This window comes from Narcine bancroftii, unplaced genomic scaffold (assembly GCF_036971445.1).
Source record: "Narcine bancroftii isolate sNarBan1 unplaced genomic scaffold, sNarBan1.hap1 Scaffold_158, whole genome shotgun sequence".
Taxonomy (NCBI): Eukaryota; Metazoa; Chordata; class Chondrichthyes; order Torpediniformes; family Narcinidae; genus Narcine; species Narcine bancroftii.
Genome location: NW_027211893.1, coordinates 4,085,138 through 4,093,805, shown reverse-complemented (window position 1 = coordinate 4,093,805; position 8,668 = coordinate 4,085,138).

Below are 8,668 nucleotides of genomic sequence, written 5' to 3'. Positions count from 1 at the left end.
TCTGATTCCCCACCTCTGATTCCCCATATCTGATTCCCCGCCTCTGTTTCCACGCCTCTGACTCCCCGCCTCTGTTTCCCCATATCTAATTCCCCACCTCTGATGCCCCAACTCTGATTCCCCGCCTCTGATTCCCCAGCTCTGATTCCCCGCCTCTGATTCCCTGCATCCGATTCCCCATATCAGATTCCCCGCCTCTGTTTCCCCGCCCCTGATTCCCCGCCTCTGTTTCCCCATATCTGATTATCCGCCTCTGATTCCCAACTATGATTCCCCGCCTCTGAATGCCCGCGTCTGATTCCCTGCCTCTGCTTCCCCGCCTCTGATTCCCCAACTCTGATTCCCCAGCTCTGATTCCCCGCCTCTGATTCCCCGTGTTTGATTCCCTGCCTCTGATTCCCGGCCTCTGATTCCCCATCTCTGATTCACCGCCTTTGATTCGCCACCTCTGATTCCCCATATCTGATTCCCCGCATCTGTTTCCCCGCCTCTGATTCCCCGCCTCTGATTCCCCATATCTCATTCCCCGCCTCTGAATCCCCATCTCTGATTCCCGGACTCTGATTCCCCACCTCTGATTCCCGGCCTCTTATTCCCGGCATCTGATTCCGGCCTCTGATTCCCGGCCTCTGATTCCCTGCTTTTGATTCTGATTCCCTGCCTCTGATTCCCCATCTCTGATTCCGCACATCTGATTCCCTGCCTCTGATTCCCCACCTCTGATTCCCCATATCTGACTCCCCGCCTCTGTTTCCCCGCCTCTGATTCCCCGCCTTTGTTTCCCAATATCTAAGTCCCCGCCTCTGATTCCCCAACCCTGATTCCCCACCTCTGATTCCCCAGCTCTGATTCCCCGCCTCTGATTCCCCGCATCTGATTCCCTGCATCTGATTCCAAGCCTCTGATTCCCTGCCTCTGATTCCCAACCTCTGATTCCCCACCTCTGATTCCCCATATCTGATTCCCCGCCTCTGTTTCCCCGCCTCTGATTCCCCACCTCTGTTTCCCCATATCTGATTCCCGGCCTCTTATTCCCCGCCTCTGATTCCCCACCTCTGATTCCCTACCTCTGATTACCCATCTCCGATTCCGCACATCTGATTCCCTGCCTCTGATTCCCCGCCTCTGATTCCCTGCCTCTGATTCCCAACCTCTGATTCCCCACCTGTGATTCCCCATATCTGATTCCCCGCCTCTGTTTCCCCGCCTCTGATTCCCCTCCTCTGATTCCCCAACTCTAATTCCCCGCCTCTGATTCCCCAGCTCTGATTCCCCGTGTTTGATTCCCTGCCTCTGATTCCCTGCCTCTGATTCCCCAGCTTCATTCCCCGCCTTTGATTCCCCCAGTCTGATTCCCAGCCTCTGAATCCCCGTGTCTGATAACCTGCCTCTGATTCCCCGCCTCTGATTCCCCATCTCAGATTCACCGCCTCTGATTCCCCTCCTCTGATTCCCCATCTCTGATTCCGCACATCCGATTCCCTGCCTCTGATTCCCCGACTCTGATTCCCCACCTCTGATTCCCAAGCTCTGATTCCCCGCCTCTGATTCCCCAACTCTGATTCCCCGCCTCTGATTCCCCAGCTCTGATTCCCCGCCTCTGATTCCCCGTGTTTGATCCCCTGCCTCTGATTCCCCAGCTCTGATTCCCCATCTCTGATTCACCGCCTTTGATTCGCCACCTCTGATTCCCCATATCTGATTCCTCGCCACTGTTTCCCCGCCTCTGATTCCCCGCCTCTGATTCCCCATATCTCATTCCCCGCCTCTGATTCCCCATCTCTGATTCCCGGACTCTGATTCCCCACCTCTGATTCCCGACCTCTTATTCCCGGCATCTTATTCCGGCCTCTGATTCCCGGCCTCTGATTCCCGGCCTCTGATTCCCTGCATCTGATTCTGATTCCCTGCCTCTGATTCCCCATTTCTGATTCCGCACATCTAATTCCCTGCCTCTGATTCCCCACCTCTGATTCCCCATATCTGAATCCCCGCCTCTGTTTCCCCGTCTCTGATTCCCCGCCTCTGTTTCCCCATATCTAAGTCCCCGCCTCTGATTCCCCAACTTTGATTCCCCACCTCTGATTCCCCAGCTCTGATTCCCCGCCTCTGATTCCCCACCTCTGATTCCCCATACCTGATTCCCAGCCTCTGTTTCCCCGCCTCTGATTCCCCGCTTCTGTTTCTCCATATCTGATTCCCGGCCTCTGATTCCCTGCCTCTGATTCCCCGCCTCTGATTCCCTGCCTCTGATTCCCCATCTCCGATTCCGCACATCTGATTCCCTGCCTCTCATTCCCCGCCTCTGATGCCCTGCCTCTGATTCCCAACCTCTGATACCCCACCTCTGATTCCCCGTGTTTGATTCCCCGCCTCTGTTTCCCCGCCTCTGTTTCCCCGCCTCTGATTCCCCGCCTCTGATTCCCCAACTCTAATTCCCCGCCTCTGATTCCCCATATCTGATTCCCCGCCTCTGTTTCCCCGCCTCTGATTCCCTGCCCCTGTTTCCCCATATCTGATTCCCTGCCTCTGATTCCCCAACTTTGATTCCCAGACTCTGATTCCCAGGCTCTGATTCCCCGCCTCTGATTCCCCGCATCTGATTCCCTGCATCTGATTCCAAGCCTCTGATTCCCTGCCTCTGATTCCCAACCTCTGATTCCCCACCTCTGATTCCCCATATCTGATTCCCAGCCTCTGTTTCCCCGCCTCTGATTCCCTGCCTCTGTTTCCCCATATCTGATTCCCGGCCTCTGATTCCCGCCTCTGATTCCCCGCCTCTGATTCCCTGCCTCTGATTCCCCGCCTCTGATTCCCCGCCGCTGATTCCCTGCCTCTGATTTCCAACCTCTGATTCCCCACCTCTGATTCCCCGTGTTTGATTCCCCGCCTCTGTTTCCCCGCCACTGATTCCCCGCCTCTGATTCCCCAACTCTAATTCCCCGCCTCTGATTCCCCATATCTGATTCCCCGCCTCTGTTTCCCCGCCTCTGATTCCCCGCCCCTGTTTCCCCATATCTGATTCCCTGACTCTGATTCCCCAACTTTGATTCCCAGCCTCTGATTCCCCAGCTCTGATTCCCCGCCTCTGATTCCCCGTGTTTGATTCCCTGCCTCTGATTCCCCGCCTCTGATTCCCCATCTCTGATTCACCGCCTTTGATTCGCCACCTCTGATTCCCCATATCTGATTCCCCACCTCTGTTTCCCCGCCTCTGATTCCCCGCCTCTGATTCTCCATATCTCATTCCCCGCCTCTGACTCCCCATCTCTGATTCCCGGACTCTGATTCCCCACCTCTGATTCCCGGCCTCTTATTCCCAGCATCTGATTCCAGGTTTCTGATTCCCGGCCTCTGACTCCCCGCTTCTGATTCTGATTCCCTGCCTCTGATTCCCCATCTCTGATTCCGCACATCTGATTACCTGCCTCTGATTCCCCACCTCTGATTCCCCATATCTGATTCCCCGCCTCTGTTTCCACGCCTCTGATTCCCCGCCTCTGTTTCCCCATATCTAATTCCCCACCTCTGATGCCCCAACTCTGATTCCCCGCCTCTGATTCCCCAGCTCCGATTCCCCGCCTCTGATTCCCTGCATCCGATTCCCCATATCTGATTCCCCGCCTCTGTTTCCCCGCCCCTGATTCCCCGCCTCTGTTTCGCCATATCTGATTATCCGCCTCTGATTCCCAACTATGATTCCCCGCCTCTGAATCCCCGCGTCTGATTCCCTGCCTCTGCTTCCCCGCCTCTGATTCCCCAACTCTGATTCCCGGCCTCTGATTCCCCAGCTCTGATTCCCCGCCTCTGATTCCCCGTGTTTGATTCCCTGCCTCTGATTCCCGGCCTCTGATTCCCCATCTCTGATTCACCGCCTTTGATTCGCCACCTCTGATTCCCCATATCTGATTCCCCGCATCTGTTTCCCCGCCTCTGATTCCCCGCCTCTGATTCCCCATATCTCATTCCCCGCCTCTGAATCCCCATCTCTGATTCCCGGACTCTGATTCCCCACCTCTGATTCCCGGCCTCTTATTCCCGGCATCTGATTCCGGCCTGTGATCCCGGCCTCTGATTCCCTGCTTCTGATTCTGATTCCCTGCCTCTGATTCCCCATCTCTGATTCCGCACATCTGATTCCCTGCCTCTGATTCCCCACCTCTGATTCCCCATATCTGACTCCCCGCCTCTGTTTCCCCGCCTCTGATTCCCCGCCTTTGTTTCCCAATATCTATGTCCCCGCCTCTGTTCCCAAACTCTGATTCCCCACCTCTGATTCCCCAGCTCTGATTCCCCGCCTCTGAATCCCCGCATCTGATTCCCTGCATCTGATTCCAAGCCTCTGATTCCATGCCTCTGATTCCCAACCTCTGATTACCCACCTCTGATTCCCCATATCTGATTCCCCGCCTCTGTTTCCCCGCCTCTGATTCCCCACCTCTGTTTCCCCATATCTGATTCCCGGCCTCTTATTCCCCGCCTCTGATTCCCCACCTCTGATTCCCTACCTCTGATTACCCATCTGCGATTCCGCACATCTGACTCCCTGCCTCTGATTCCCCGCCTCTGATTCCCTGCCTCTGATTCCCAACCTCTGATTCCCCACCTCTGATTCCCCATATCTGATTCCCCGCCTCTGTTTCCCCGCCTCTGATTCCCCTCCTCTGATTCCCCAACTCTAATTCCCCGCCTCTGATTCCCCAGCTCTGATTCCCCGTGTTTGATTCCCTGCCTCTGATTCCCTGCCCTGATTCCCCATCTCTGTTTCACCGCCTTTGATTCGCCACCTCCGATTCCCCATATCTGATTCCCCGCCTCTGTTTCGCCGCCTCTGATTCCCTGCCTCTGATTCCCAACCTCTGATTCCACACCTCTGATTCCCCATATATGATTCCCCGCCTCTGTTTCCCCGCCTCTGATTCCCTGCCCTTGTTTGCCCATATCTGATTCCCTGCCTCTGATTCCCCAACTCTGATTCCCCGCCTCTGATTCCCCAGCTCTGATTCCCCGCCTCTGATTTCCCGTGTTTGATTCCCTGCCTCTGATTCCCCGCCTCTGATTCCCCATCTCTGATTCACCGCCTTTGATTCGCCACCTCTGATTCCACATATCTGATTCCCCACCTCTGTTTCCCCGCCTCTGATTCCCCGCCTCTGATTCTCCATATCTCATTCCCCGCCTCTGAATCCCCATCTCTGATTCCCGGACTCTGATTCCCCACCTCTGATTCCCGGCCTCTTATTCCCAGCATCTGATTCCCGGCCTCTGATTCCCGGCCTCTGATTCCCCGCTTCTGATTCTGATTCGCTGCCTCTGATTCCCCATCTCTGATTCTGCACATCTGATTCCCTGCCTCTGATTCTCCACCTCTGATTCCCCATATCTGATTTCCCGCCTCTGTTTCCCCGCCTCTGATTCCCCGCCTCTGTTTCCCCATATCTAATTCCCAACCTCTGATGCCCCAACTCTGATTCCCTGCCTCTGATTCCCCGCGTTCTATTCCCTGCCTCTGATTCCCCGCCTGTGATTCCCCATCTCTGATTCACCACCTCTGATTCCCCACCTCTGATTCCCCATATCTAATTCCCCGCCTCTGTTTGCCCGCCTCTGATTCCCCGCCTCTGTTTCCCCATATCTGATTCCCCGCCTCTGAATCCCCAACTCTGATTCCCTGCCTCTGATTCCCCAGCTCTGATTCCCCGCCTTTGATTCCCCCCGTCTGATTCCCAGCCTCTGAATCCCCGTGTCTGATTTCCTGCGTCTGATTCCCCGCCTCTGATTCCCCATCTCTGATTCACAGCCTCTGATTCCCCACCTCTGATTCCCCATCTCGGATTCCGCACATCTGATTAACTGCCTCTGATTCCCCGACTCTGATCCCCACCTCTGATTCCCAAGCTCTGATTCCCCGCCTCTGATTCCCCAACTCTGATTCCCCGCCTCTGATTCCCCAGCTCTGATTCCCCGCCTCTGATTCCCCGTTTTTGATTCCCTGCCTCTGATTCCCCGCCTCTTATTCCCCATCTCTGATTCACCGCCTTTGATTCGCCACCTCTGATTCCCCATATCTGATTCCTCGCCTCTGTTTCCCCGCCTCTGATTCCCCGCCTCTGATTCCCCATATCTCATTCCCCGCCTCTGATTCCCCAACTCTGATTCCCCACCTCTGATTCCCCAGCTCTGATTCCCCGCCTCTGATACCCTGCATCTGATTCCCTGCATCTGATTCCAAGCATCTGATTCCCTGCGTCTGATTCCCAACCTCTGATTCCCCACCTCTGATTCCCCATATCTGATTCCCAGCCTCTGTTTCCCCGCCTCTGATTCCCCGCCTCTGTTTCCCCATATCTGATTCCCGGACTCTGATTCCCCGCCTCTGATTCCCTGCCTCTGATACCCCATCTCCGATTCCGCACATCTGATTCCCTGCCTCTGATTCCCCGCCTCTGATTCCCCGCCTCTGATTCCATGCCTCTGATTCCCAACCTCTGATTCCCCACCTCTGATTCCCCGTGTTTGATTCCCCGCCTCTGTTTCCCCGCCTCTGATTCCCCGCCTCTGATTCCCCAACTCTAATTCCCCGCCTCTGATTCCCCATATCTGATTCCCTGCCTCTGTTTCCCCGCCTCTGATTCCCCGCCCCTGTTTCCCCATATCTGATTCCCTGCCTCTGATTCCCCAACTTTGATTCCCAGCCTCTTATTCCCCAGCTCTGATTCCCCGCCTCTGATTCCCCGTGTTTGATTCCCTGCCTCCGATTCCCCGCCTCTGATTCCCCGCCTCTGATTCCCCATATCTCATTCCCCGCCTCTGAATCCCCATCTCTGATTCCCGGACTCTGATTCCCCACCTCTGATTCCCGGCCTCTTATTCCCGGCATCTGATTCCGGCCTCTGATTCCCGGCCTCTGATTCCCTGCTTTTGATTCTGATTCCCTGCCTCTGATTCCCCATCTCTGATTCCGCACATCTGATTCCCTGCCTCTGATTCCCCACCTCTGATTCCCCATATCTGACTCCCCGCCTCTGTTTCCCCGCCTCTGATTCCCCGCCTTTGTTTCCCAATATCTAAGTCCCCGCCTCTGATTCCCCAACTCTGATTCCCCACCTCTGATTCCCCAGCTCTGATTCCCCGCCTCTGATTCCCCGCATCTGATTCCCTGCATCTGATTCCAAGCCTCTGATTCCCTGCCTCTGATTCCCAACCTCTGATTCCCCACCTCTGATTCCCCATATCTGATTCCCCGCCTCTGTTTCCCCGCCTCTGATTCCCCACCTCTGTTTCCCCATATCTGATTCCCGGCCTCTTATTCCCCGCCTCTGATTCCCCACCTCTGATTCCCTACCTCTGATTACCCATCTCCGATTCCGCACATCTGATTCCCTGCCTCTGATTCCCCGCCTCTGATTCCCTGCCTCTGATTCCCAACCTCTGATTCCCCACCTCTGATTCCCCATATCTGATTCCCCGCCTCTGTTTCCCCGCCTCTGATTCCCCTCCTCTGATTCCCCAACTCTAATTCCCCGCCTCTGATTCCCCAGCTCTGATTCCCCGTGTTTGATTCCCTGCCTCTGATTCCCTGCCTCTGATTCCCCAGCTTCATTCCCCGCCTTTGATTCCCCCAGTCTGATTCCCAGCCTCTGAATCCCCGTGTCTGATAACCTGCCTCTGATTCCCCGCCTCTGATTCCCCATCTCAGATTCACCGCCTCTGATTCCCCTCCTCTGATTCCCCATCTCTGATTCCGCACATCCGATTCCCTGCCTCTGATTCCCCGACTCTGATTCCCCACCTCTGATTCCCCAGCTCTGATTCCCCGCCTCTGATTCCCCAACTCTGATTCCCCGCCTCTGATTCCCCAGCTCTGATTCCCCGCCTCTGATTCCCCGTGTTTGATCCCCTGCCTCTGATTCCCCAGCTCTGATTCCCCATCTCTGATTCACCGCCTTTGATTCGCCACCTCTGATTCCCCATATCTGATTCCTCGCCACTGTTTCCCCGCCTCTGATTCCCCGCCTCTGATTCCCCATATCTCATTCCCCGCCTCTGATTCCCCATCTCTGATTCCCGACCTCTTATTCCCGGCATCTTATTCCGGCCTCTGATTCCCGGCCTCTGATTCCCGGCCTCTGATTCCCTGCTTCTGATTCTGATTCCCTGCCTCTGATTCCCCATTTCTGATTCCGCACATCTAATTCCCTGCCTCTGATTCCCCACCTCTGATTCCCCATATCTGAATCCCCGCCTCTGTTTCCCCGTCTCTGATTCCCCGCCTCTGTTTCCCCATATCTAAGTCCCCGCCTCTGATTCCCCATATCTCATTCCCCACCTCTGATTCCCCATCTCTGATTCCCGGACTCTGATTCCCCACCTCTGATTCCCAGCCTCTTATTCCCGGCATCTGATTCCGGCCTCTGATTCCCGGCCTCTGATTCCATGCTTCTGATTCTGATTCCCTGCCTTTGATTCCCCATCTCTGATTCCGCACATCTGATTCCCTGCCTCTGATTCCCCATCTCTGATTCCCCATATCTGATTCCCCGCCTCTGTTTCCCCGCCTCTGATTCCACGCCTCTGTTTCCCAATATCTAAGTCCCCGCCTCTGATTCCCCAACTCTGATTCCCCACCTCTGATTCCCCAGCTCTGATTCCCCGCCTCTGATACCCT